This window comes from Castanea sativa, chromosome 4 (assembly GCF_040712315.1).
Source record: "Castanea sativa cultivar Marrone di Chiusa Pesio chromosome 4, ASM4071231v1".
Lineage (NCBI taxonomy): Eukaryota > Viridiplantae > Streptophyta > Magnoliopsida > Fagales > Fagaceae > Castanea > Castanea sativa.
The window spans coordinates 26,361,714-26,389,642 of record NC_134016.1 but is presented as its reverse complement, the minus strand read 5'-3'; positions in this window follow the sequence as shown (position 1 = coordinate 26,389,642).

Sequence of the window (27,929 nt, the reverse complement as noted above, 5' to 3'; positions counted from 1 at the left end):
CTTTGGCAGGAAATGTGTCTCATCACATCTGGCGTGCCACTAGTCTTTGCCGAGTGTTTTTGCACTAATTTAATGAGACTGATACGTGAAGTTCTTTCACTCTTTAATTATATATTTGTTGAAATATTAAAATAGTTACCGAATGGTTTAAGCGTAAATTTTTTTTTACTTCCGCCAATGTTTAAGCATAAACTTAAAGAAATCCACTTGGATATATATGGATCACTTAGTGACTATTTGGATCCAACTTATCTTGGCTGCGTTTTGCGTTTGGGCGTTTTCAACTTTTTTTTTTTTTTTCAGCCGCAGTTGTTGACCAATTTCTCATGAACAGTGCATCCGTGTACTGTTTATGGACCCACAAATTTCACTTTTCAGCAACTTTTTCACTAAAAATGGGTCCTACGGTACTATTCACACATTTAAAAATTATTTTACTATAGTGTTTTCAGATTTCAATTTTCAATTTTCAGCAATAAATTCTATCCAAACGGACTCTTAGAATCAAGACAAATAGCAAGATGAAATACTTTGTTAACTTCGTTAATAATTACTCTAAATATGAGTACACCTATTTGCTTAAGTTTGAGGTGGTTGAAAATTTCAAACATTACCAGACAAAGGTTGAAAAATAGTTAGGTAACAATAAAAACGAATCAATGATAAAGAGTTTGAATATTTTGACGAGTACTATAAGAGCGTTTAGATAGCATTAGGAATTGAGTCTGGTATTTTGCATTTTTTTTTTTTATGTACGTTTTTTAAGTTTTTAGAAGACAAGGTGCACTGTTTATGCACTGTTTATACATGGTTTACGTACTGTTTACGTACTGTTCACGAGACTTACAACTATTTTATTTATAAAAAAATATTAAAAATAAGTTTCATAATAATATTCACATATTTAAAAATTATTTTGTTACAATATTTTTAATTTTTAGTAAAATAAATTGTATCTAAACGGACTCTATGTAACTAATGTAAGCAACAAGAAAACGATATTGCTGAAAAATGATAGATATATACATGATACGATTTTTTGATACATAGTTTCGGACGACCACCTCCCTCCAATTTTTTAGGTAGAAGTCTGTCGGCAGCCTAACATATATTAATGGGTCATGCCAACGAATGCCCTTAGGGCATTGATTAACAATCCATTTTAGAAAAGTTTTAACACCACTTTTATAGAAAATGATAAAAATTGTCAAAATATTAATTATTTTATTTTATTTTTTCATAAAATTTTTTTTTAAATAAATTGTTAACCAATGTCTTAAGAGCATCTCTTAGATTTCTCTATATTAATAAGTGGGATGCTGCGAACGGCCAAAGTTGAAGAAGAGGGAATCTAGCTGAATCTTGCTTTTTCTTTACTTTATTTCAATGGTCCTTGCCACGTGATTCTCTGTCCCACCCGGAGCAGCACTTTTGTAACCACTCGACATTGTTTACTTCAATTATTGTTGGTTTGTGCTGCCAAATTCAAACTCTTGATCCGATGCTCAAATATCGTAGAGTATTACAAATAGTAGTATTTGTAAAGTGTAGAGTAAGCGTCGGGTTCAAATTTTTGATAATTGTATATAAAATTTAAGATTTAATTTCTATTTATATTAAAAATTGATTGGTGTTTTGATCTGATAAAGAGCTATCATTAGAAAAGAACACCATAACTTGAAACTCTAAAAAAAAACTTATATATGTATATATTCATTTAATTTTTTTTTGAGTCATTTAAATTAAATTATAGTATATTTTTTATACTGTATAAAAAAAATTATTGTTGGTTCACATTATGCACCACGTAATAGGATGTATTTTTCCTTTCTTACTCTTCAATTATTTGGCGGTAATAATATATATAATGTCGTGTGTAATCAATATATATATATATATATATATATAATATGTCGTGGATCGTGGTGTCATTGTCATAGTGTGAAATATTTGTAGTAAAAATTTATTTTATGTATTTTTGTGCGAGATCTCTCTGAATTCAAAATTTCTAATTCCTCTTAAAAAATAAGAGTTTTTGCTACTATTGTTGACTTGCTAATGAAAGAGGTAAGTTTACTTTTATAAGCCGTTAGTCATATTTTGCCAGAATCTAGTTGAATTTTATTTTTTTCTTTACTTTATTTCAATGGTCCGTGCCATATGATTTTGTGGTCCCACCCGGAGTAGCACTTTTGTAACCACTTGACATTGTTTACTTCAATTATTGTTGGTTCGCATCATGTGTTTATTAGGTGGGGAAATGTACTCATCAAGAAGTAAGTGGAGAAATGTGATTCAAACCCATTGCCACTAATATGAATCATGATTTTTATATTTTGATACCAAAACATAAAATAAGATTTAAAAAAAATAGAATTCAAAGAGAAAAAACACGCTAAAATTCAAATTCAAATTCAAATTACTAAATGAAAATAAAATTAATATCTATTCAATGTTAATAGTGTGTGTATATATATATATATATATATAATATCACATGAAAAAAAATTACTATTTGTTAATATGCTTTAATTCAATCACCTGCAGTCTATCAAAATAATTAATCAAAATGAAACTTGACGTTAGAGATATATTAGCCTAATATAATAGGCTCAAGCCTAATCTTGTCTTGTGTGCAAGATAAGTCTCTTACTTGTACTATAAGTCTATTAATCATAATTAATGTATGATTAGTTTAGAATTTAGCGTCTTATATATATATATATATATTCATGTTATGTTCATTGTAATACAAGATTTGTATTACACTTTCATATATTAAAGATATAAGCTTTAATAGTTTTCTCTATGAAAGTAAGCCGTCAGGTTAAATCAAGTAACTTTTGTGTTCTTGTGTTGCTCTATTTTCTATTTTCGCGTCTATTCTAACATATTTAGCATGGTATATCAAAATTAATATTCAACAACATTCATTGATTTTTTACAATAATTTCTTTTTCAATATACAAAATCAAATATTCCATTAGAATTTTTTTTTTCCATTTTGTTGTGAAACTTAGATTTGAAAATATTATTAATGACTGAAAATGCTCATAGCTTTTTTGGCGAAAAATGTGCTCATACCTTAGTTGCACTAAAACCACTTTACAAACAAATTGGTAGGTTATTGATTTTTAGGTCCGCATTATATGGAGTTACCCTCAAAACTATAAAGGATTCTAATCTTACCCACTAAACTGAAAATTTAATGCTGGTAATCAAGAATCATTAGTTATTTGCATTAGCCATAATCTTAGTATGAGATTCGTTTTTGTTTTGCTGGTTTTTTTTTGGATTTTTTGGGGGGGGGGGGGGGGGGGGGAGGAATTACCCCTTGGTCTTCAAGAGTTCAAGTAGTTCTACCATTTCACTTACGGTGTTTATCATGAAAAAATGGCGGTGATTAAACTAAAAAATGATATACCCTAATCTTCTTTATTAATTCCACTTGCAAAAGAATGCTTTGTTTCACAGATGATTGCATTGTTTGGTGAATGGTTGTAATTCTTGAGAGTTCTTAAGATTGTGACTCTTAATGAAAGAGTGCAAACTCTTCTATTAATTAAAGGGATCTCAAAATATCAGAATTATTTTAATTATTTTCAAACGATCAATCACATGTAATTAGTATCCTCACAAAAACCATCTTTATCTAAAATAATTATTTAGAACATATTGTAGGTATACTTTAATCGTTTTCCCCCCTAGTCTAATACTATTTTAAAAATAAAAAACAAAACTTACCAGTAAGGTTTGTGCTAAATTGCCAATACTAGTACTATTGAGAGTTTAAAAGCAAATATCCAATTTAGTCTCTAAAAAAAAACAATACTTAACACAGCTTGAAAGTTCCCTACTCCTCCTAATCTCCTATTTTCACATTCATTATGAAATTTATATTTGCAAGGGAGTGTTTGGGTAACCAATAGTATATAAATAGTTATTAGAGATAGTGAATGAATGAGAAGTAACACGAGATTTTTAGATAGTATAATGACATTTTGTGCTTATGAAACAAATTATATATTTTTGAAAAGTTTTGGTAATACCTAATATTAACCCAAATCTTAGGATAATTTTTTGTAATTTACTTTTATTTTTCTTGATTTTTATAATACATTCTAGTTTTTACACTTTAATCATCTCAAGATTTTTCATTAGGAGGGAACAAGTTTATACTAAAACGAATCCTTATTCCTTAGGGGGAAGAAATACTAATATTATCGATTAAATGAATTGATAAAAATCTTCTCCAAAAGATTGAACTTATAAAAAAAATTAAATCAAAAACAAAATAAACTAGAAAACAAAAGATTTCAAAAAGTGGGGTATTTACTTTTCATTTTCTCTTTTGTGTATTTTGTATTCTAATCGCGAAATTGAATATATAGAAAAAATGACTAATTTTCATATTTAAGAGTGTTTAGTAAATTATTTTGAATACATAATTTGAGTATAAAATATATTATACACAAGTTTGACATTATTTTCTAATTTTTTTTTAAAAAAATTTACCTTTTCACTTACATCAATCAAGTGGAGTTATTTTTGTTTTCACTTTTCACAATATTTATAGTATTGCCATTGTATTAGTTTTTTATGAAAATAAAAATGAAAATAATGAAAATCTGTTTTCATTTTTTGAATCCGAATTCAACTGTTAGATTTTTTTTTTTTGTTGAGAAACTACCTGTTAGAATATTAAAAATAAAAACTGAGTACAAATTTTTAAATCAAATATATATATTTTTTGTGATGGATACTACGGAAAAACTTAAAATAAAAATAAAAAACACTATTTTTTTTTTCAGCCAACCAATCCGGATCGGATAAAATTAAAAAAAAAAAAAAAAGCTAAGGTAATCCTCGAGATCCGAGTACATAACACACGTGCTGTCTTTAAAGTAAATAATGGCGTTTCAAAGGTCTGTGTTCGCGTGTTCAACATTGGTACGAGGGTACTATTGACATTGACAAAACGGCAACCGAAATCACGGGATCGATTACAGTTTTATTATTATTATTATTTTTCCCATCGAAAAGAACAAAAAACACGGAAAGCCATGTCGTTTTGTCTGTTTTTGTATCAGTTTCACGTGGATTTCTTTTGAGCTTCTGCAACGGATGGCCGACCTCTCTATATTTATATTCATCTCCATGCCCCTCTTTGGCAATGGTGACGTGTGCCACGTGTACGTCTCCCAGTCCTCACTAGCGCAACAACCGCAGGGTGGAACCCACATCAGATATTCTTTTTTATTTTTTATTTTTAATTTTTATCATTGCAAATGGTGGCCCTCCTCAGTCCTCCCGACCTAATTCTGTTTTTCATATTTCAAAAAAAAAAAAATATATATATATATATATAAATATATACACATATCTAAAAAAATCCTAAGCATCTGGATCGGCTCACCATGAGACAGGGAAAAAAAAAAATTCTCTTAAATAAATTTGCATAGAGTAAATTTTAATATAATAGCTTAAGTATCTTAGATACTATTCCTTAGGTTTTTCTTTTTAAAATTTAGTTACATGGTTATTTAATTAAAAAATACAATTTTTGAGAAAAAATTCACATGACAGAATTTTAAAAGAAGAATTTAAGGAATAACATATAAGTACTATACCTAAGTCTTGCTCATAACTTAAATGCAGTAAAATCGTTTTCCAATTAAATTTAAAAATATGATTACATTAATAAATAAAAGATAAATAATAATACTTTATAAAAAAAAAGATAAATATTAATATTGATTGATAAATTCAATGCATGAAAATGTTTGAATTTAATTAAGGAAACTAATATATTGTAACTCAATTTTATTAATTTTTTAAAATGTGTAACTAATCAAAGATATGGCTGGACAGTTTTGACTTAAATAATTTTTTTCAGTGGACAAAATTAAAAATGAAAAAACTAATTTCATATTTACAATAAGGGATTAGGAATTTGAATAGTTGAACCTTAGACACCATTGCCACAAGGTAATATTGATTTGGATTTAATCTAAAATTTTAGGGGTTTATCCAAAATTTATAGAATCTAATTCTAAGTTGTAGTTATGGGTGATTTTTTGGTTACATATGTTTGAAATGACAACAATTTCAACCCTGCCCTCAGTGGTGGAGTTATAAATTTTTTCTAAGGGTGATCAAGCTTTAAGAAGTACTTGACGAATTTCATCGCACTGATTTACATATCAATTGTTGTAATCCACATTTATGTTCTAAGAAAATAATATCTATTCATAGTTTAACATCTTTGGCCCTTTCACTTAACCAAAAAAAAAAAAAGTTTTGACATTTTTAAAAAATTTTATAATCTAGTTATATAGAGTGAATTGAAAAAAGAAAAGAAATAGAAAAGTTGTGTGAAAAAATTGTGTAAATTACTATTTAGATAAGTGAGATAAAACCGAACAATTATAAGAAATTCTTTCTTTTTTATCTTTAAAACCAAATATTAGATACATCAACATATAATAAACAATGATAGTGACGTTATTACCTGCTGACGGCACGTTAAGAAGCTGACGGAAATATGCTTATTACATACTGACTGCACGTTAAGAAGGTGACGGAAATATACTATCCGTCAGCCATTGTCACTGACACCTCTTTTGACGTCCAAGGCCAGACCCCTTACGTGGCGACGCTAGGCTAAAGGAATCAAGATAGCGAAGTCAAGACTGACGGCCAAGGTGAGAAGGTCCTTAGCTGACGATATCTTTGGAGACGTACCTAGGCTGACGGTAATATAGGAGGTGCACATTGGTTGACGACCTAGGTAGGAAAAAGCTGAAGGAATAATCCAACCTCCATTCTTAATCTATCTTGACTTCTACATACGTGAATATAAGGAAAGTTCTTTCGCTACACGTTTGGTCTTAGTCAAAAGGATCCCTATAAGGAAAAGAGCTCTATACGATATGCAAAGATCCGCGAATTGCTCTTCTAAAAGGAAAGTATTTCCTCGCCAAGGCATTTATTTCGGCTCTACTCCACTATATAAACCCCAGAAACCCTCATGACAAGAGGTAAGCACAATTATCTCAACTCTGGCACTCTAGGGTTGTTTAAAAGACTCTAACTTGATCGTCGGAGGGTTCTTGGCCGGCACCACACCGGTGCTCTCTGTCGATCATCTATTTTCTCTCTGCAGGTGTTGCTTCAATCGGAGGAGTACCCGCAGCTTACTGGTGATTTCTTCGGCATCATCAAACAATATTATCATATATATATATATATATATATATATATATATATATACACACACACAAATTATTTTTCTAAATATTGTATGACATTCATTCAAAACAATGCTGATATTTGTTGGTTTCCAAAAAAAAAACAATACTGATATTTTTTCGTTCAATAACAAGTTTACATATATTTTATTCCATAAAAAAAAAAGTTTTATATAAAGTTAATATAGGAATGTAAAAGGATTGATAGCTACAAGCCTAAAATTTATTTTATAATTATTATTTTAAGTTAGAAAACAAGCCACTAATTGAAAGTTAGCAAAATTTTAAAAACTTGGAAAAAGGATACAGTAGTAGAGCTGTGTCACACACTGCACTGACCGCACAATAAGGTAATGTTTGGTTGCACCTAAGGAAAGAAAGAGAAAAGAAAATATCAACGGAAGGGAAAGAGAAAAAAAAGGGTAAAAAAAAAAAATCTTTCTCTATACGTAAGAAGGAAAAGAAAGGAAGCAGAATCTTGTTTGGGTTTTAAAAATAATGGAAAGGAAAATAATTTTCATTTACTTTTATACCTTTAAATATATGATTTTAAATGAAGAATAGAAAGACATATTTGTAATTTTATAATAAATTATAATAATCCAAAAATCCCTTTTCCTTTCCTTCTCTTTCCACCCAATTTGGGATGATAGCAAAATAGTGATCCCTATGAAAATTTAATCTCTCCAAATTACCCCACTTTTATCTTCTCTTATCTAACTAAACAAGGGAAATGACTTTGCTTCCCTCCTTTTATTTTCCTTTCACACACTTCCCCCCAATCCAAACGTAGAGTAAGAGTTTTTGCCAGCACATGGTAAACTAAAACTACTTTAGGGTCCGTTTAGATAGAATTTATTGTTGAAAACTGGAAACTGAAAACTGAAAACACTGTAACAAAATAATTTTTAAATGTGTGAATAGTATTGTGAGACCCATTTTTAATAAAAAATTAGCTGAAATGTGAAGTTGTTGGTCCCGTGAATAGTACACGGGACCCACAAATGTGACAAAAAGGACGGAAAAGTCAATAAATCAGGTTACTGTTATGAACAGTAGCATGAACAGTACCGTTGTCCCCCCCTGACGTGTGCAGCAGTAGCAGAAAAAAAAAGAAAAAAAAGAAAGGAAACGTGAAAACGCAACTTTGCAAAACGCAACGTGCATCCAAACGGGCAATTAGTTGGTTGGTTGGTTGGTTCTAACTTCTAAACTGATGTCTAAATTCAGTTCCTTTTAGTCTTTACTCTTTAGCAGTAAACAAATAAACATAGAGAGAGCAAGAGAGAGAGAGAGAGAGAGATACATGGTGGTTTTGGTTTGCACGAGAGAATAAAAGCCTGAAGCTGAGCTAATGACTATGAGCTAACAGTAAGAGGACCGGTGGCGCAAGTCATAGTAACTAAGACATTTTAGTTTTTGTTTGTTTTTGTTTTTAATGTTGATCCTTGGTGATTTGGAATATAGAGAATTTGAATTTTTTTAGCATTTGGAAGGCCATGGGGTTGAGGAATGGTCCATCTTATGGGTATTTTGTTTTTAGGTTTTTATTTTTTCTTACCAATTTAATTGTTTGGGTTTTTTTGGATTAGTGCAAAATTTTGATGGGCCAATTATAAAGGTTTAGGATCTAAATTTTACTTTTTGATGGGTCAAATTCAAAAAAAAAAAAAAAAGAAAAAAAGTGAGCAAGCCAAATTCTAACTAAAATTTTAGAAGGGGGGAGGGGGGAAGAGGCCAGTAAGCAAATTTTTGTTTACGTTAGTAATTTTGTTGCATACTTAGGCTAGTGTTAACAGAAAATTCAAAAAGCTAAGGGGGCGATGGCCCCCCGGCCCCAATGTGGCTCTGCCACTACCTGCCCTGCTCCACTTCATGTGGTTTTACTCTTGTCCCTAGGTACTGATAGGGCAAAAATGAGTTTTGCTTGCCTTGCTCCATTTTTACCTTTCCCGCCCCAAATATGAGTATGTTTATTTAAGATATATTTAAATTATTTTGATATACTCATTTTCTTTAATAGAGAGCTTATTCATTTTTTAATTTATCTTTTAGTTTTATTAAAGTGTTTTTTCCCAAAAAAAGGGTAAATTACAAATTTGGTCCTTAACGTTTACATTAAATGTCAATTTGGCCCTAACATTTCAAATGTGTCAATTTAGTTTATAACATTTCAGTATTGAGTCAAAATAGTCTTTGTCGTTAACTGATGGAGGTGAAATTAAAATATCAAATTTTCCCAATTAAGTTGCTATGTGGCTTGCCATGTGTTTTTAATTATTTTTTTTATTTAAAAAAAAAACTGAACCATGCATAATGTTAAGAGAATTGCTATGTCCACAATATTTTCATAATACTTTCACAACAAATTATAGGTGGTAAGTTATTATTGATTCTAATTTAAATCCACAACTTTAATTATTTTTTTGCCCACCCATAACAACTAATAACAATCTAATACTTAAGATTTATTATGAAAGTATTTCAAAAATATTGTGAACATAATATTGAAATATGAAATTTAAAAACAAAATGTGGTTACATTAAAAAAAATGTCCAAGCAAGATTTATCAAAGAATATAAATTTTGTGCAAGTTTGTCGGACTAAAAATAAATGCCCTCTCCAAAATTAACAAAGTTAATATTAAAAAAATAAAAAATATAAGGATGATATGTATGTATGTATGTATGTATATGTGTGTGTGTGTGTGTGTATATATATATATGTATGTATATATATAAAATAACCTCACACTCACGTGCAAAAGAAGCGAGGTTAAGTCTTGTCAAACTGATGGCTCAATGTCATTACCGTTAAAAAAAAGGAAAAAAGAAAAAGAAAAAGAGGGAAGGCACAAAAGAAAAAAAAAAATGTTAACAAGCATCGCATAGGTGCTTGTTAAGGTTGTACTAAAGTGGGTTCCATTTGATAAAAAAAAATTAAATAAATAAAAGAACAGGACATAAAACTAATCCTTTTAGTTATTTTAATATTTTTTTCTCTTTACAAAGTTGGCCACTCAAAGAAAAAAATGACATAAAGTTGTGGAAAAAGACAAAAACCTGTACAGAAAAAAAAGAGTCAAAAGTTGCTATTAACGAGCACCTTACGGTGTCTGTTAACACAACCACAACAAGCACCAAAAAAAAAAAAAAAAGAAGACAAACGGACGGACGAACAGAGCAAAAAGAAGAGAAGGAGGCACATGCAGAGATTTGAAAAAATTTTCAGCAATAGGTTTGTATATGGAATTTTATCAGTTCTTTTCTAAATCTCTCTCTGTCTTTCTCAAAACTAAATTTTTGTTTGGTGAAACAAACAGGGTCAAGTTTCATAAGGAGTTAACTCTATATATGAAACTTAGAGTATGAGTTCCTGACTCGTAAATGCTATTTGACAATTAATAAATAAAAATTCTCTTAAGCTTTTGTCCAACATTTTCTCAATTAGAGTCCTTGATTCTACTAAATCAAATGCATCAATGGAGTCCTTGACTCTACTATAATTAAATTAATAAAGTTCTTGACTCTACAATTATGAATTAATATAATGGAGTTCTTGAATCTACCATAATAAATTATAGTGATAGAGTCCTTGACTATACAAATCAAACAAACAAATAGAGTCTTTGGCTCTAATGAATTAAATTTGTAGAATTTTTAATTCTACCAATTTAAAAATTGGAGTGTTCGAGTCTTCACCATTTAAACAATTTGAAATTCTTGACTCCACCAATTTAAAATAATATGCTTCAATGGAGTCCTTGACTCCCAAAATTATTTTAAATAGAGTGGGCGTTTCTAATTCTTTCAAATTTCAATATGACTAATTTTTTGGGATTCCTAATTCCTTAGCCAAAATTGGAATTTCCAATCCCCAAAATAAAATGACCATAATTTTGATGTGAGGAAATTTTCCAATTCCCAATTTCTAAAATATGCTCATAAAAATAAAATTGCCTAAAAGGAATTTTCTTTCCCTTGATTAAATTTGGGAACTTCAATCAAAATATCATTGCTTGTTAAAATTCCTACAAAGAGGCAAATGAAGGAAATGGAAATTTGCTTGGACATTCAACTTCTCAAAAAGAGAAGCCTTGGTTCAATTTCTATAAAAACATGGTCCTTGACTTACCATTGAGATTAAAATCAATTATCTCACCCAAAAAACAAAATTAGGTCAATGCTTAATTAAACACCAAGTATTTGACTTAAATGTCCATCATTTAAATTGGACAAAATCATACTTGAGGATTTTAAATTTTTATTTTTTTGAGAAGATGAAGATTTTAAATCTAAAACATCAAAATAAGAATTATGAATTGGCTTTGTGGGGAGTAAAAATATCTTAATAGGGATATGGGCCATTGGGCCTTGCTAAGGAAGGCCGACCTACTCTTGGGTTTAGGGCTTGTTGATACTCGAGGTCGGCCCATACGCCGAGGATCCGAGGTCCGAGCCGAGGATGTTTTTCCCCTCGGACTGACACCAAAGAACCCGGAACTTCATGGTACAGGTTAGGGAATGGCACGGTCAAGACCAATGGTTAAAGGGGGTGAACCCCAGAATGCCCCAGAAGCACCGGTGTTGAAGAAATGTCAAAGGTAAAGGCTGCTACCTCCACATTAAAGACCCTGCACCTACCACCCTGGCCGCATTAATGAGGAAGTGACACTTAAACAGTGGAAGGGAAACTTCTAGTTACTGTTCAAAGGCACTAAGAAAAGAAATATCTAGGCTAAGGGAGGAATTGGGAGGCAACACGTGGATAAAGTATTAAAAAGAGGAGTATTTAAGGAGGGACCTGGGATAGAAACGGGACGGAACTTTTTGTAACCTAAAAAGAACAAGGAAAAAGAGAGAGATATAATATAAGAACAGCTCTCGGCTTACGTCCGAGGAGACCTATTTACATTACTCTTTGCTGTTTCCTAATACTGGCAATCTTTAGTTTGTCATTTAATCTTCACTCACTTCTAACCTGGGTTTCAAGCCCACTCTCTACAAATTTTCATTGTTTAAGGCTCATTGGGCCTGAGCCCATAACTGTTCTTGGGTCCAGGTGCAATTGTGCGCTTACAATTGGCGCCGTCTGTGGGAATCTAGTTTGGAAGTAGTAGAGATATTATGGCATGCTTAGGCTCTCACCATGCAGAGTCACAAGGATCACAACCGGAAGATCATTTCGAACGTCTTGAACGTCATAGGGATCGTGAGGGAAGCGTCCATACAGAATACCCAGGGGATAGCCATACTCAAGGAGGGGGTAGCACTACCCACGATGAGGGCTCTAAATCCATGCAGAAGGAAATTAATCGTTTGAAGAAGAAGTTACGCCGTGCTAAACGTAAGGTTTCTCCGTCCTCGTCTAGTTCTTCCTCAGAGAAGGATAGGGGGGTTGGCTACAGTTCAAGGTCATATTCCCCCACTAGCGCAACATCCTCCGGCGAGGAGGACGACCAATCAACTCGCAGACGTAAGAAGCTTCGTTCTAGGGGCTTAGGCAACGATACCATGAGTAGAGCGTTGCACCAACTCTCTAAATCTCCGTTTTCGCGGAGGATTGAGAGGGGAAGGCTTCCCAGGAGGTTCACCCAGCCCACCTTTACCATCTACAATGGCCGGACTGATCCGGTGGAACACGTGAGCCACTTCAACCAAAGGATGGCAGTGCACTCCCATAACGAGACTTTGATGTGTAAAGTCTTCCCCTCCAGCTTGGGACCTGTGGCTATGAGATGGTTTAACGGTCTCAAATCGGGGTCTGTGGGCTCGTTTGGGGAGTTAACTAGGGCATTTGCTTCGCGCTTCATCACGTGTAGCAGAGTCCCTCGGCCATTGGATTCGCTGCTATCCATGGTCATGAAGGAGGGGGAGACACTGAAAGCATACTCCGACAGATATTGGGAGATGTTTAATGAAATAGATGGCGACTTTGATGAGGTGGCGCTTAATACCTTTAAGGTAGGCCTCCCTACTGATCACGACCTAAGAAAGTCTTTGACGAAAAAGCCCGTCCGCAGCGTACGCCGTCTTATGGATCGTATCGACGAATATAAAAGGGTAGAGGAAGACCAGCAGCAAGGAAAAGGAAAGGAGAAGGTTATCCCGCAGAGAGAAGGGATTTCGGGTCGACGGATATCACAACAACAAGCCGAGGAGGGATTACTTCGGACAATCCGGCTCGGCGGCACCCAGTTGTAAATGCGTGTTCCGAGAACCGGTGCATCGGCTTATTAGAAAAAGTTCGTAAAGAGCCCTTTTCGATGGCCCGGCAAGATGGCAGGGGACACCGCGAGAAGAAATCAAAACCTTTTCTCGTCGGTACCATCGGGAGGTGGGTCATACTACCGAGAACCGTCGGACCCCGTGGAACCATCCGGAGCAACTCGTCGGTGAGGGAAAGTTAAAGCGGCACTTGTGTCGGCCACCGGGCAAGTAAGCCAAGTTGGTTCAAACAACCGGAGGAACAGTTCATCTCGGCCAAGATTGGGAACAATTAATGTTATCTTCGCTGCACACAGGTAGGACCGGTTCGGGTCCCACTAGGATTATGGCGGTTTCTCATCCGCAGGCCGAGGATGTCGGTAGCGGGCCGAAGAGATTAAGGAGCACCTTACCTGTCTTGGGTTTCTCCGAGGAGGATAAGGTAGGGACTATCCAGCCCCATGACGATGCTCTCGTCGTTACCCTCGAATAGGCAACTATGATGTGAGAAGGGTGATGATAGATCGGGGCGGCGGTGCGGATATCATGTACCCCGATCTATTTAAGGGGTTAAGGTTGGAGTTGGAAGATTTAACTCCTTATGACTCACCCCTTATCAGCTTTGAAGGGAGAGCCGTTGTGCCAAAAGGACAGATCTGTTTACCCGTTCAATCTGGCACAGAAACGGTTGAAGTAGATTTCATTGTGGTTGACGCGTACTCTCCATATACGGCCATCCTCGCCGGACCATGGCCGCACGCCCGGGAGCCGTCTCCTCTACCTTGCACGTTAAGGTTAAATTCCCCTCGGGGAACACGTTGAGGAGATCCTCGGCGGCCGGGTAGTGGCCAGGCAATGCATATCGGCGGCAGTACTTCGTCAGTCAGAAATCGAGTTATCAACCTTGCCCATCCAGGAGTCATAGCAATTAACAGCTCCGGAGGCACCTGGAGCGATGACAGAAGATGAGGCGGTTTGCGAGGAGTTAGAGAAATTTGTAATAGCAGATGATCCAGAGAGATTCTTCCAAGTTGGCATACTTTTGCCATACCAAGAGAAGATGGAGTTGTTAAAATTCCTAAAGGACAATATAGATGTCTTTGCGTGGGACCCTTATGAGGCTCCAGGCGTGGATCCGAGCTTTATTTGTCATCGTTTAAACGTCAATCCGGCCATTGTTCCGAGGAGGCAGCCACCTCGGCGATCTTCCCGAGAACATTCTGAGGCTGTGAAGGACGAGGTTCTTAAACTCAAAAGGGCGGGGGCTATCAAAGAAGTTTTCTACCCTGAATGGTTGGCTCATACTGTTGTCGTTAAGAAGAAGAACGGCAAGTGGAGAGTATGTGTAGACTTTACTGATCTGAACAAGGCCTGTCCTAAAGATTCATTCCCAATGCCACGGATTGATCAACTGGTAGATGCTACTGTCGGACATCCTCGGATGAGTTTCCTGGACGCCTTTCAGGGTTACCACCAAATCCCCTTGGCATTAGAGGATCAGGAAAAGACTGCTTTCATTACTCCAACGGGGAATTATCATTATAAAGTCATGCCATTTGGGTTAAAAAATGCTGGGGCTACTTATCAAAGAATGATGACCCGAATGTTTGAACTGAATCGGGGAAAACCATAGAAGTATACGTGGATGATATGGTGGTAAAGAGTAAGACGGTACCTTCGCACATGACAGATTTGGCCGACACCTTCCAAATGCTGAGGAAGTATAAGTTGCGCCTTAACGCCTCCAAGTGTTCTTTTGGCGTGGGATTTGGAAAGTTCTTAGGATATATGATCACTCATAGGGGCATAGAGGTGAACCCAGTGCAGGGTAGGGCTATTCAAAATTTGCAGCCGCCTCGGAACCCAAAGGAGATTCAGAAATTGACCGGAATGATTGCTGCGTTGAACAGATTTATTTCTCGGTCAGCTGACCGGTGCCGTCCTTTCTTTCGGTTGTTGAACAAGTGGAAAGGGTTTCAGTGGACCGAGGATTGTGAGTCGGCTTTCCAACAGCTTAAGCAATATCTATCTCGGCCACCCATTTTATCTCGCCCTGAGGTGGACGAGGTTTTATTCGCTTATCTGGCCGTGGCTATTCATGCGGTGAGTCTAGTCCTTATAAGGAATGAAGATGGAGTGCAGAGGCCGATCTATTATGTTAGTAAGTCCTTGAATGAAGCCGAGGTGCGCTATTTGCCCTTGGAAAAAGCACTTCTGGCTGTAGTCCACGCCACGCGCAAACTTCCTCATTATTTCCAATCTCATACTGTGGTTGTTTTGACCCAGTTGCCTCTCAAGGCTGTGTTGCGTAGTGCTGATTATTCTGGCAAGGTGGCGAAATGGGGAACCATTTTGGGAGCCTTTGATGTTAAATACAGGCCTCGCACATCGGTGAAGGGTCAGGTCCTCGCAGATTTGGTGGCAGAGTTTACTGAACCATTGATAGAAGAAACTTCAAAAGAAACACACATGGGTGGAAAATTAGTTGGTGTGATCACAGATGTATCACCCTCGGTTTGGAGAGTTCACGTGGATGGGGCTGCTAATCAAGGAGGGTCTGGTGTTGGGCTTGTTCTAGTGTCCCCTGAAGGGATTGTCTTTGAAAAATCTTTGAGATTGGCCTTCTCGGCTACTAATAATGAGGCCGAGTATGAAGCAGTCTTGGTAGGCATGCAAATGGTACATAAGATGGGTGGCAAAGAAATCCATGTGTTCTCGGACTCTCAATTAGTGGTCGGCTAAGTCATGGGGACCATGGAGGCTAGAGACCCCAGAATGCAAGAATATTTGGCCCAGGTTAAACGTCAGCGAGCTGAGTTCGACTCATTTGCCTTAGCTCATGTCTCTAGGAATGGAAACACTCATGCAGATTCTTTGGCTACACTGGCCACATCCTCGGCTCAAGGTCTACCAAGGGTGATTCTCGTTGAGGATCTGATAGAACCTTCTCTTATAGCTACTAACGCACCTCGCATCCATTTAATAAGGCCTGGTCCTAGTTGGATGGATTCGATCATATCTTTTCTCAAAAATGACATCCTTCCCGAAGACAAAGTTGAAGCAGAAAAGGTGCGTCGAAAGGCGCCGCGCTTCTGGTTGTCCGAGGATCAGAAGCTATACAAACGATCCTTTTCGGGACCGTATTTGTTGTGTGTACACCCTGAATCAACAGAATCGTTCTTTGGAGGAATTGCATGAAGGAATTTGTGGGAGTCATACTGGGGGAAGGTCCTTAGCCCATAGAGCCCTGACTCAGGGTTATTGGTGGCCTAATATGCAGAGGGAGGCTCAGGACTATGCCAGAAAGTGTGATCAGTGTCAGAGATTCGCCCCTAATATCCACCAACCTGGAGGGGTTCTTAATCCCCTGTCTAGCCCTTGGCCCTTCGCACAATGGGGCTTGGACATTGTAGGGCCATTCCCGAGAGCTGCTGGAAACAAAAGATGGCTGCTTGTAGGGACAGACTACTTCACTAAATGGGTCGAAGCTGAGCCCTTAGCCAATATCCGAGATGTTGATTCCAAGAGGTTTATTTGGAAGAATATTGTTACTAGATTTGGTATACCACATACTCTTATCTCGGACAATGGCGTTCAATTTGACAGCAACGCCTTTAGGCAGTACTGTAGTGACATGGGCATCACAAACAGATACTCTACCCCAGCTTATCCTCGAGGAAATGGACAGGCCGAGGCCGTTAACAAGGTCATTGTCAATGGGCTCAAGAAGAGGTTGGATGATGCGAAAGGCAGATGGGTGGAAGAGCTCCCTCATGTCCTGTGGACGTATCGGACCACTCCGCGCAGGTCCACTGGAGAAACGCCATTCTCTATGGCTTATGGAGCCGAGGCGGTAATACCATTGGAGTCTGGATTTCCTACTCTAAAGACAAGTTCTTTTAGTCCAGAGAATAACAAGGAACTTCTAGAGAGAAATCTTGATTTACTTGAAGAACGGCGTGAGGCAGCTATGGTCCAAATGGCTTATTATCAGCAGAAGCTAAAACAAGGACATGATGCCCACGTGAAACTAAGGCCACTTGCGCCTGGTGATCTTGTATTAAGGAAAGTTGTAGGCACTTCTAAGAACCCAGCATGGGGTAAGCTAGGACCTAACTGGGAAGGCCCCTACCGCATTGTTTCAATAGCAGGCGTAGGGTCGTATAGGTTAGTTGACCTGGATGAACGAGTTGTACCACGTCCATGGAATGTAAATAATCTTAGAAGGTATTATTATTAATCAAATAAGCTTTCGTCAATTAATGTTTCAAAGTTATGGCTGGCTCTCATACTTGAAGTTGCTGTTCTAAAGAATCAAACAGAAACTTGGTTAAGTGTAGTCTTCGGACCACAAACCTTGTGGAAATTGATATCTTATCATTTGTTAAACAGAACCTTAGTTATGCCGGGTCTTCGGACCTCCTACTTTGGGAAAATTAACGTTTGAAATTACTGTTCTAAAGAATCAAACAGAAACTTGGTTAAGTGTAGTCCTCGGACCACAAACCTTGTGGAAATTGATATCTTATCATTTGTTAAACAGAACCTTAGTTATGCCGGGTCTTCGGACCTCCTACTTTGGGAAAATTAACATGTGAAGTTATTGTTTTAAAGAATCAAACAGAAACTTGGTTAAGTGTAGTCCTCGGACCACAAACCTTGTGGAAATTGATATCTTATCATTTGTTAAACAGAACCTTAGTTATGCCGGGTCTTCGGACCTCCTACTTTGGGAAAATTAACATGTGAAGTTATTGTTTTAAAGAATCAAACAGAAACTTGGTTAAGTGTAGTCCTCGGACCACAAACCTTGTGGAAATTGATATCTTATCATTTGTTAAACAGAACCTTAGTTATGCCGGGTCTTCGGACCTCCTACTTTGGAAAAATTAACTTGTGAAGTTATTGTTTTAAAGAATCAAACAGAAACTTGGTTAAGTGTAGTCCTCGGACCACAAACCTTGTGGAAATTGATATCTTATCATTTGTTAAACTGAACCTTAGTTATGCGGGTCTTCGGACCTCCTACTTTGGGAAAATTAACTTGTGAAGTTATTGTTTTAAAGAATCAAACAGAAACTTGGTTAAGTGTAGTCCTCGGACCACAAACCTTGTGGAAATTGATATCTTATCATTTGTTAAACAGAACCTTAGTTATGCCGGGTCTTCGGACCTCCTACTTTGGGAAAATTAACGTTTGAAGTTATTGTTTTAAAGAATCAAACAGAAACTTGGTTAAGTGTAGTCCTCGGACCACAAACCTTGTGGAAATTGATATCTTATCATTTGTTAAACAGAACCCTAGTTATGCCGGGTCTTCGGACCTCCTACTTTGGGAAAATTAACATGTGAAGTTATTGTTTTAAAGAATCAAACAGAAAATTGGTTAAGTACGGTCCTCGGACCACAAACCTTGTGGAAATTGATGTCTTGTCATTTGTTAAACAGAAGCTTAGTTATGCCGGGTCTTCGGACCTCCTACTTTGGGAAAATTAACATGTGAAGTTATTGTTTTAAAGAATCAAACAGAAAATTGGTTAAGTACGGTCCTCGGACCACAAACCTTGTGGAAATTGATGTCTTGTCATTTGTTAAACAGAAGCTTAGTTATGCCGGGTCCTCGGACCTCCTACTTTGGGAAAACTAACGTTTACAGTTAAACGAAAGATTGCTTAAGATTTGTCTTCGGACTATGACTTTGCTTAAAGTTAACCTCTGATTGTGTCTGCATGTTAATACCTTATTGTTTATTAACTTGGATCTTAAGGTTTATATCTTTAAGTATTGAGTGAATTTGTGTGAGGAATGGTCCTCGGATCTTACATCCTACTAGAAACAGTGTTATGCATTATAAAGGCTCAATCGTTGTATGAGGTCCTCTTTCCTTTTTTATCAAGGCATTTACAAGCGTGTTAACTATGTCACCTCGTATTAAATCTTTAGTAATATACGCATGATTATGTGGAAGTTACGATTGTGCAATCCTTGGAGTTAAATTTTTGTACTCTGAGAAACTTTTGATATGACTTAATGGGAAACTTTTGTAATAAGTACAATAAAAGGAATAGAGTAAAAGCAGACACAATCCAAGTGAAAAGCAAACGAAATTGTTCTTTATTAATCAAATTGAATATACATTACAATAGATAAGTTCAAAAAAAAAAAAAACAGAAAAGAATGGAAAAAGAGAAGCCCTAAGCTAAGTCCTAAGCTGTTGGAGGAGGATCTTGCTGAGAGGTGCTAGTGCCCTCGGTCTTTCTCAACTCCAGCTCAAAAGGAGTCATAATCTGCTTTCCTTTATCCACTGTCGTTGTTGAAAGGACGATGGGTTCCACTGTCTGGCTCAAGTCCTTCTCTGCATTCCCTCCTCCTTCCTTCTCTTTATTGGAACCAGAAGGTTCTGTAGGATCGAGAATTTCTTTGTGGGACCATCAGAGGTAGGGCAGGAAGAGTTGTCTCGGGGGTAGGAGTAGCAGCAGGAGCCTCTTCAATCTCCTGTATTTCTAGGGGAAGCCAAACGTTCTCGGACTTCCTCAAATCCGAAGATTGAGGAACCCCTGCTATGTTTAGAGCTTCCCCCCATACTTTTTGACAGTATTCGCGGCATAAAGCCGCGAACTCCTCTGTCAGCTGCTCCTCGGTGGTGGCTACCCCTTCATCAAAACTTGCCTGCTTGGCAGCTTGGAGAGAGAGTTGGAAGGAATTGGCTTCTTCTTTCATCAGCGCTAGTTGCTCCTTAAGATCCGAGCACTCCCTTTGAGCATGGGAGAGCTCTTCATTTCTTTCCTTAAGGAGTTTGCGCTGTCCTTCTATCTGGGTCTTCATGGTCTTCAAGTTTGACTCGACCCCATTCTTCTCTCTCCTCAGCTCTGCTACCTCCGAGGTCAGCTTCTCGTTCTCGGCAAGGGCTGTACCTAAGGTCCTCTCAGTCTCCACCCTAGTTTCGAGTTCAGCCCTGGCTACTTTCCGAGCGTCTTCAATAAACTTCTCAGCTACAAAGACCTCCTGAATAGCCTGTAAAAAAGCATGATGGAGTTAGGAATAACAAAAACTAATTTACTTATAAATATTGTTAAAAGGAGGAACACTTACCAGCGCTAAGTCTCTTTTTAGAGAGAGGAATAGTTGTGGTTGGCCCATCTTTTCCAAGGTCTCCATGTCCTTGGGCAGCAGAAGAGGGCGTTCTAGGACCTCGGCCGGGTGGTGGGCGTGGCCTTGTTGAACCGCCCTTATGCGGGTGGCAGAGATAGGAGCGCCGTCCAGCCTTAGATCGGGGGACCGGGTGGCCGGTGCTCGGTGCACTACGGCCTCATCCCCGATTTCCCGAGTTCAACCGAACGGGATCTACCCTTGCCCTTATCCGGCTCCTGGCCGATGGGCCGGGGGAGTTGTTGGCGTGGTTTCTTGAGCTCTTTATTAGTCGTCCCCTCATCATCCCCTTTCCTCTTCTTCTTGGGATCCTCGGCTAGCGGTTTGGGCTCACCGGAGGAGGAGGAGGAGGTAAAGCGGGAGCACTTGGGACGTCCCCTTTTTCTTCTTCTCTGCAACTTTGGCAGCCCTATTAGTGAGAAGACCCTCCATTCGTCCCATGTTTTCTACGGATTCGTCCTCGGGAAGGGCAACTACAAACCCTGCAATTCCAGAGGCCTCGGTTGCTTCTTCTTCCTCGTCGGAAAGCACTACAAACTGGTTCCCGCGAGGTCTCTCGGTGTCTTCGAGATGGAATTGATCTATCTCGTCGTCAAGGGTGTGTGAAGAAGACACCTGCTCTTCTGGAATGGCAGCTGTTTGTGCGTGCACGGCAAGGGGGACTGCTGCTATCGCCCGGTTGTACAGAATGGTGTTAGGAGCGTCCGGGAGGTCACGGTCGTCCAGAAAATGGCGCCGAGCTACGTTGATCCTCTTCCGTCTTCGGTCGCCTGCAATAATGGCGTCCTCTATCTCTTGGAAGTCTTTGGAAAGGGGAGTGTATCCGAGAATGAGGTGAGCCGCCCGAAGTTGTAAGTCTTCGCTAACAAACACCTCGGAGCGAAGTACTCGGTTTAAATCGGCAACGTTACAGTGACTAAGACGAGGACGCACGTGCTGCTTATTTGCAAAAAAAGACGTCAAAACAAACAAACCTGATTAGATTCACATAAATATTTAACAAGTTTAAGTAAATACAAATACGCATTTCTGTGTGTGTGTTAGGAGAAGTTGTGTTGTGGGGAGATTAATCCTACGGCGTCGCACCTGGATCCCCCCACTGAACTGGGCAGTGAAAGCCATCGTGCCAGTTTCCAGACACGATCAAGTAGTCGTCCTTCATGCCTTTGTTTGATTTGGGCAGACAGGAGATTAGCCTAACGGTGCTAGACCGAGATTTCATATAATAACCTACTTTAGAAAGTTTGTGGGACTCATATAGGAACACGACATCGTGCCATGTGAGGTTTAAACCCATCTGCTCGTTTAGAGCATCTACACTACCTAGAACTCTAAAAACGTTTGGAAGGCATTGGTCGGGACACAACCTGTGGTTGCGAAGATACTCCCTCATTACGGGTTTCATTGGAAGGGTCATCCCACCCTCTATGAAGGCTATCATAGGGATGATAACCTCTCCCTCTTTCCTAGAACCGGCCACGGCTGTTGCCGGGCAGTATTCTAACCCTACGTCGCTGGGAATATGGTATTTGGCTCTAAAGCCTTCCATCCCAGCGGCGGTATCAACTAGACACTTGAATTTTCCCATTAACAGAGAGACGATAGACTAAACTTTAAAAGGGAGAGTGTTTGTATTGGTAGCCGAGGACAAATATTGAGGAGAAAAGGTTTAGAATAGGAGTAAGAACTTACAAGGTCGAAGATGTGCGAATCTCCACGGTTTTCTGCAGAGTAATGTATGATGGCTGATGTCTTGATGGGATTACCCCCTGAGGAATTAAATGAAGGCGCGGGTTCCCGAAGCGTCACGACGTGCGAAAAGGCGGCCTCGAAATTATGTCTGTCCCGCCTAAAATTTCGTGGAGTAATGAGAACCGTTGGATGCCCATCTCACCGTTGAACGTGGGAGACAAAGAGCAACTTACAGTAATAAATGCGCGCGTTTTCGAAAATAAAACCGCCAAGTGTCACCTTCTGGGACGCAAAACGATTTCCACACGTGTCGTCACTTATAAAGTGTGTAGAGCAGGTTCTCGTCGGATCAAAACCCTATTTTTCTCCTCGGACGTCGAAAATTAGAGTTTTGAGGGGCTATTGTGGGGAGTAAAAATATCTTAATAGGGATATGGGCCATTGGGCCTTGCTAAGGAAGGCCGACCTACTCTTGGGTTTAGGGCTTGTTGATACTCGAGGTCGGCCCATACGCCGAGGATCCGAGGTCCGAGCCGAGGATGTTTTTCCCCTCGGACTGACACCAAAGAACCCGGAACTTCATGGTACAGGTTAGGGAATGGCACGGTCAAGACCAATGGTTAAAGGGGGTGAACCCCAGAATGCCCCAGAAGCACCGGTGTTGAAGAAATGTCAAAGGTAAAGGCTGCTACCTCCACATTAAAGACCCTGCACCTACCACCCTGGCCGCATTAATGAGGAAGTGACACTTAAACAGTGGAAGGGAAACTTCTAGTTACTGTTCAAAGGCACTAAGAAAAGAAATATCTAGGCTAAGGGAGGAATTGGGAGGCAACACGTGGATAAAGTATTAAAAAGAGGAGTATTTAAGGAGGGACCTGGGATAGAAACGGGACGGAACTTTTTGTAACCTAAAAAGAACAAGGAAAAAGAGAGAGATATAATATAAGAACAGCTCTCGGCTTACGTCCGAGGAGACCTATTTACATTACTCTTTGCTGTTTCCTAATACTGGCAATCTTTAGTTTGTCATTTAATCTTCACTCACTTCTAACCTGGGTTTCAAGCCCACTCTCTACAAATTTTCATTGTTTAAGGATCATTGGGCCTGAGCCCATAACTGTTCTTGGGTCCAGGTGCAATTGTGCGCTTACAGGCTTGATCTTCGTTAAGGGTACGTACGTAACTTAAATAAATTATTAGGTACAACCACAAATAAATAAAAACACATATCCCCTCGAATACAAAAAAATAAATAAATAAACTTATGTAGAAAGACAACGTGGTTGGAATCAAAGGGTCTTCCCTTGAAACAATGGATTGTAACTAAGAGATATATTATCTTTAATGTGCATTACTCACATCAATAAAACCTATACATCAAAAGGCCTATGGGTGAAATTATGTTTGGTGAACTTTATTAAATAACAATTTTTGTTAAACATAATTTAACAATATTTGTTACACATATTGACAATGTTTGTTAAACATAATTTGACAATTTTGTTAAATATAATTTAACGATTTTTGTTAAACATAATTTAACAATTTTTTTCAACAAATAGCATTTCTCTAATGTTAATGAATGGATCTAAAAAGGCTCTTGATTAAATATCTAAAAATTTAAAAACAAAGACACGCACTAAAAATGATCCTTACAAGCGACATTAATATTAAGGAATGTAAATCATGCAATTTAAAATCAAGCAAGAATGAATATGATACGTAAATAAAAATGTTGAGAGTGAGAGATGGATTAAACTAAAAAACTAAAGAGCTAAGAGAGAGCTACTGATCTTAAACCAGAAACAATCAAACACAAAAATTTACTTACTGCCTTAACTTAATGTATGAGAAAAGTAACACAAAAGCTAAAATTTTCTTCTCTATACATTAATTTATTTCTCTAGCTCTTTTTTTCTCCCTCTCTGTTCTGTTCTTGTCTTTCTCATCTATCACACTCCAATTCAGATCGGCTTTAGCTTTGGGTCACAGTGGCTTCGGTGGTGATTGTGGAGGAGCACGAGGTGGTTGCGTTGGGTTTGGTCTAGGTTCTGATGTGAAAGTAAGCACTGAAAGTCAAAAGCACCAAAATTTGAAAATAGAGGAAGAAGAGACGGAACGGCTAGTTTTTGATTAATGGTACCTTACACAAAAACGATGTCGTATTACTTAAGTATATTCTACCTTGAAGAGCAAAACTGTGTCGCTTAAGTTTAATGGAACGGGGTCATTTTGTACACGTCTTCCTCAACAATCATAGTTCTTGAAGTGCTTTATTTCAGTTGGTGCTCGATGCTTTAGCTATGGTCTTCAGTGAACGGTTAAGCTACAACTGTCATCCAGGCTGTCATTCCTATTTTCACGGAGCATAGATTGGAAGGTGGTTGTGATTTCGTTAGAACAGTTTTGCCTCTAGAAGGTTCTTGGTGTATTGCAATTATACTATATAAACAGATGAGGGTTAATGTATTAGTTGAGCTTGTGAAATAGATTTCCTTTTCAGTGTTTCTAGAAATTTCTCTCTCTCTCTCTCTCTCTCTCTCTCTCTCTCTCTCTCTCTCACATTGTTTGTTCTTGTTTTCAGCCATTGTTGTGCAACATTGCAAGCTCCAAATTCTTTCATGGTATCAAAGCCACAATCCATGGCTTCAACAACACCAACAGACACAACACAATCCATACACACAACTCCAATCAACACAGCTCCTACACCTTCAACCTCAACATAATCACCACTGCTATTACTCTCTAACATGTCAAACCTTATGTCAACTAAGCTTGACTACACCAACTACATCCCATGGAAACATTAGTTAATCACTATACTAGTGGCTTATTCCATTGATGGCACAACACCAAAGCCATCAACTTTTGTTCTTGATGCTATTGGAAATGCAACTTTAGTTGCTAATCCTGAATTTCAAGCTTGGAAGATCAAGGATAAGGCGTTTCTTTCCTTGATTAGCTCAACTCTCACTCCACAAGTCTTTTCACTTGTTGGTATCATTAGCTCAAGGGAAGTATGGAATACTTTAGTACAGAGGTTCACTTCCACATCAAGAGCTAACATCTTGAATCTCAAGCTTGAACTTCAAGGTCTCAAGAAAGGTAATGAATCTGTGAATTCAATTATGCAGAAAATTAAAGTTGCTCATGACAAACTCCTCGCTATGGGAGTGATAGTTGATAATGAAGAGTTGAATTGCATTGTGCTTAGAGGACCCCTTAGAGAATTTGCACATTTTTTTTCTACAGTTCGTATGAGGAGTGATCTTATCACTTATGAGCAACTTGCCATTATGTTGCAAAGTGAGGAACAAGCTATGACTGATCACTTGGATTCAATCTCTCACTCTCTTTCTATGTTTGCTTCTAATGGAAAAGCAAATAGCAATTCACCACATCAGTCACAAAATCTTCTTAAAGAGGAAGAGGAAGAAACAATTCAACTAGAGGAAGATGTGGAGGCAGGTTCAACCATGGTGGAGGTCAGCAGCAATTTTCACCACAAGCCCTTCACAATTTTTCTCCTCACAATTTTTCTCCTCAAAATACCTCTCAAGGTTTCAAGCATGAACGTCCAACATGTCAAATTTGTGGAAAGTCTAGATATCAAGCCTTAGATTGCTATCATAGGATGAATTTTGCTTATTACGGCAAAAATCCTCCCACAAAGCTTGCTACTGTGGCTAGTGCTTCCAATGTAGCCATCACCAACAATCAAGATCCATGACTTGCTAATTCAGGTACATCAGATCATCTTATAGCCAATCTCAATAATCTATCAATTTAATCTTAGTACAAGGGGTCTGAGCAAGTCATTGTGGGGAATGGTTAGTCCTTACCAATCAACCACGTAGGTAATGCTACCTTACACATCAAATATCACAATTTTATTCTCAAAGATGTCCTTCATGTACTAAGAAATGCCTTAAATTTACTTTTAGTTCACAAATTCTGCTTGAATAATAAATGTTCTTGTTATTTTGATGCAAATGGAATTAAAATTAAGGATATTCCTACGGGGAGACTCCTTTACAAGGGCTTGAGTGAGAATGAAGCCTACCCTATCTACTCCAAGAACTTCATCAAGTCATCATCACACTTCAATTCTGAGTCATCTTCACAAAAGCATCATCCTTCTACTGTTACTCATTTTCCTTAAGGTTTTCATGTAAATAAAGCAAATAAATGGTTGCTATGGCACCATAGGTTAGGACACCAAAGTGATAAAGTTCTTGATGTAGCTTTATCTTTTGTTGATAATGTTTATATCTCAGATAGTAAAAAGAGTATTTCTTATTGTAAACATTGCTTGAGTGGTAAAATGCATCAATTTTCTTTTCCTATCTCTAATTTTCAACCTTCAAAACCTCTTGTATTGGTGCATTCTGATGTTTGGGGTCCAGCTTCTATCACATCCATAGATGATTTTTAGTATTATATTCTTTTTGTTGATGATTATTCTAAATTTACTTGGCTTTATCTTCTTACACACAAGTATGATGTTCTTGATATCTTTAAGTTCTTTAAAGCAACTATTGAGAATCAACTTGAATCCAAAATTAAAATCTTGAGAATTGATAATGGTGGAGAGTTTACTTCTAATGCCTTTAAGCACTTTTGTTCAACACATGGTCTTATTCACTAGTTTTCTTACCCTCACACACCTCAACAAAATGGGGTGCCTGAGAGGAAGCATAGGCACATAGTTGAGTGTGCTCTCAGTATGCTCTCCCACTCTCAGTTGCCACCTTTCTACTGGTCCTATGCTGTTTCAACAGCTATACATATCATCAATAGACTTCCTACTCCCATTCTCAAGAATTTCACTCCTTGGGAAGTCTTTTTCAAGTTCAAACCTGATATTACTCATTTAAGATCCTTTGGTTGTGTCTGTTTTCCCTTACTGAGACCTTACAATACACACAAGCTTTTACCACATACTACTCCTTGTATCTTTCTTGGTTATCCTGCACATACCAAAGGTTACATTTGTCAAGATCCTGTCACTTCTCGGGTCTACATTTCAAGACATGTTCACTCTAGTGAAAATGTATTCTTTACTCCACAATCTTTAACCACTAGTCAATCTACTGAACCTAGTCAAAACACTACACCTCCAACACATACTTCTATACCAATGATGTCTACACAGTGCCCCATTCCTTTCTCATGTACCTCAACTAACCCACAACCTGCTTTTCTTCACAACACATCACAGACCTCATCTGATCAGTCCTTATCACCACCTTAACTTGATCATCCTCATCTACCTGCTCCTTCACCCCATACATCACCATCCCTCTCTCAAAGTACCTCTTCATCCCTATCAAGTCCTAACCTTACCTCACCTATCAATGCTATCCTTACTACCATTCCCACAATAGCTCCATAAGTTCCTCCTATTGGAAATACTCATCCAATGATTACTAGATCCTAGGATGGCGTTTTTAAGCCTAAGGCTCTTGCTGCCATGACTGAAGCTATTCCTTTAGCACCCACTGCAGCACCACTTGCCTCCTCATGCACTCCTAATACTAATACAGTGCAGTGTACAAAATCCAAAAAGATTAGCTCTGCTCCTAAGCCTGATTATAATCTTACAGAACCACCATTCCATAAAAT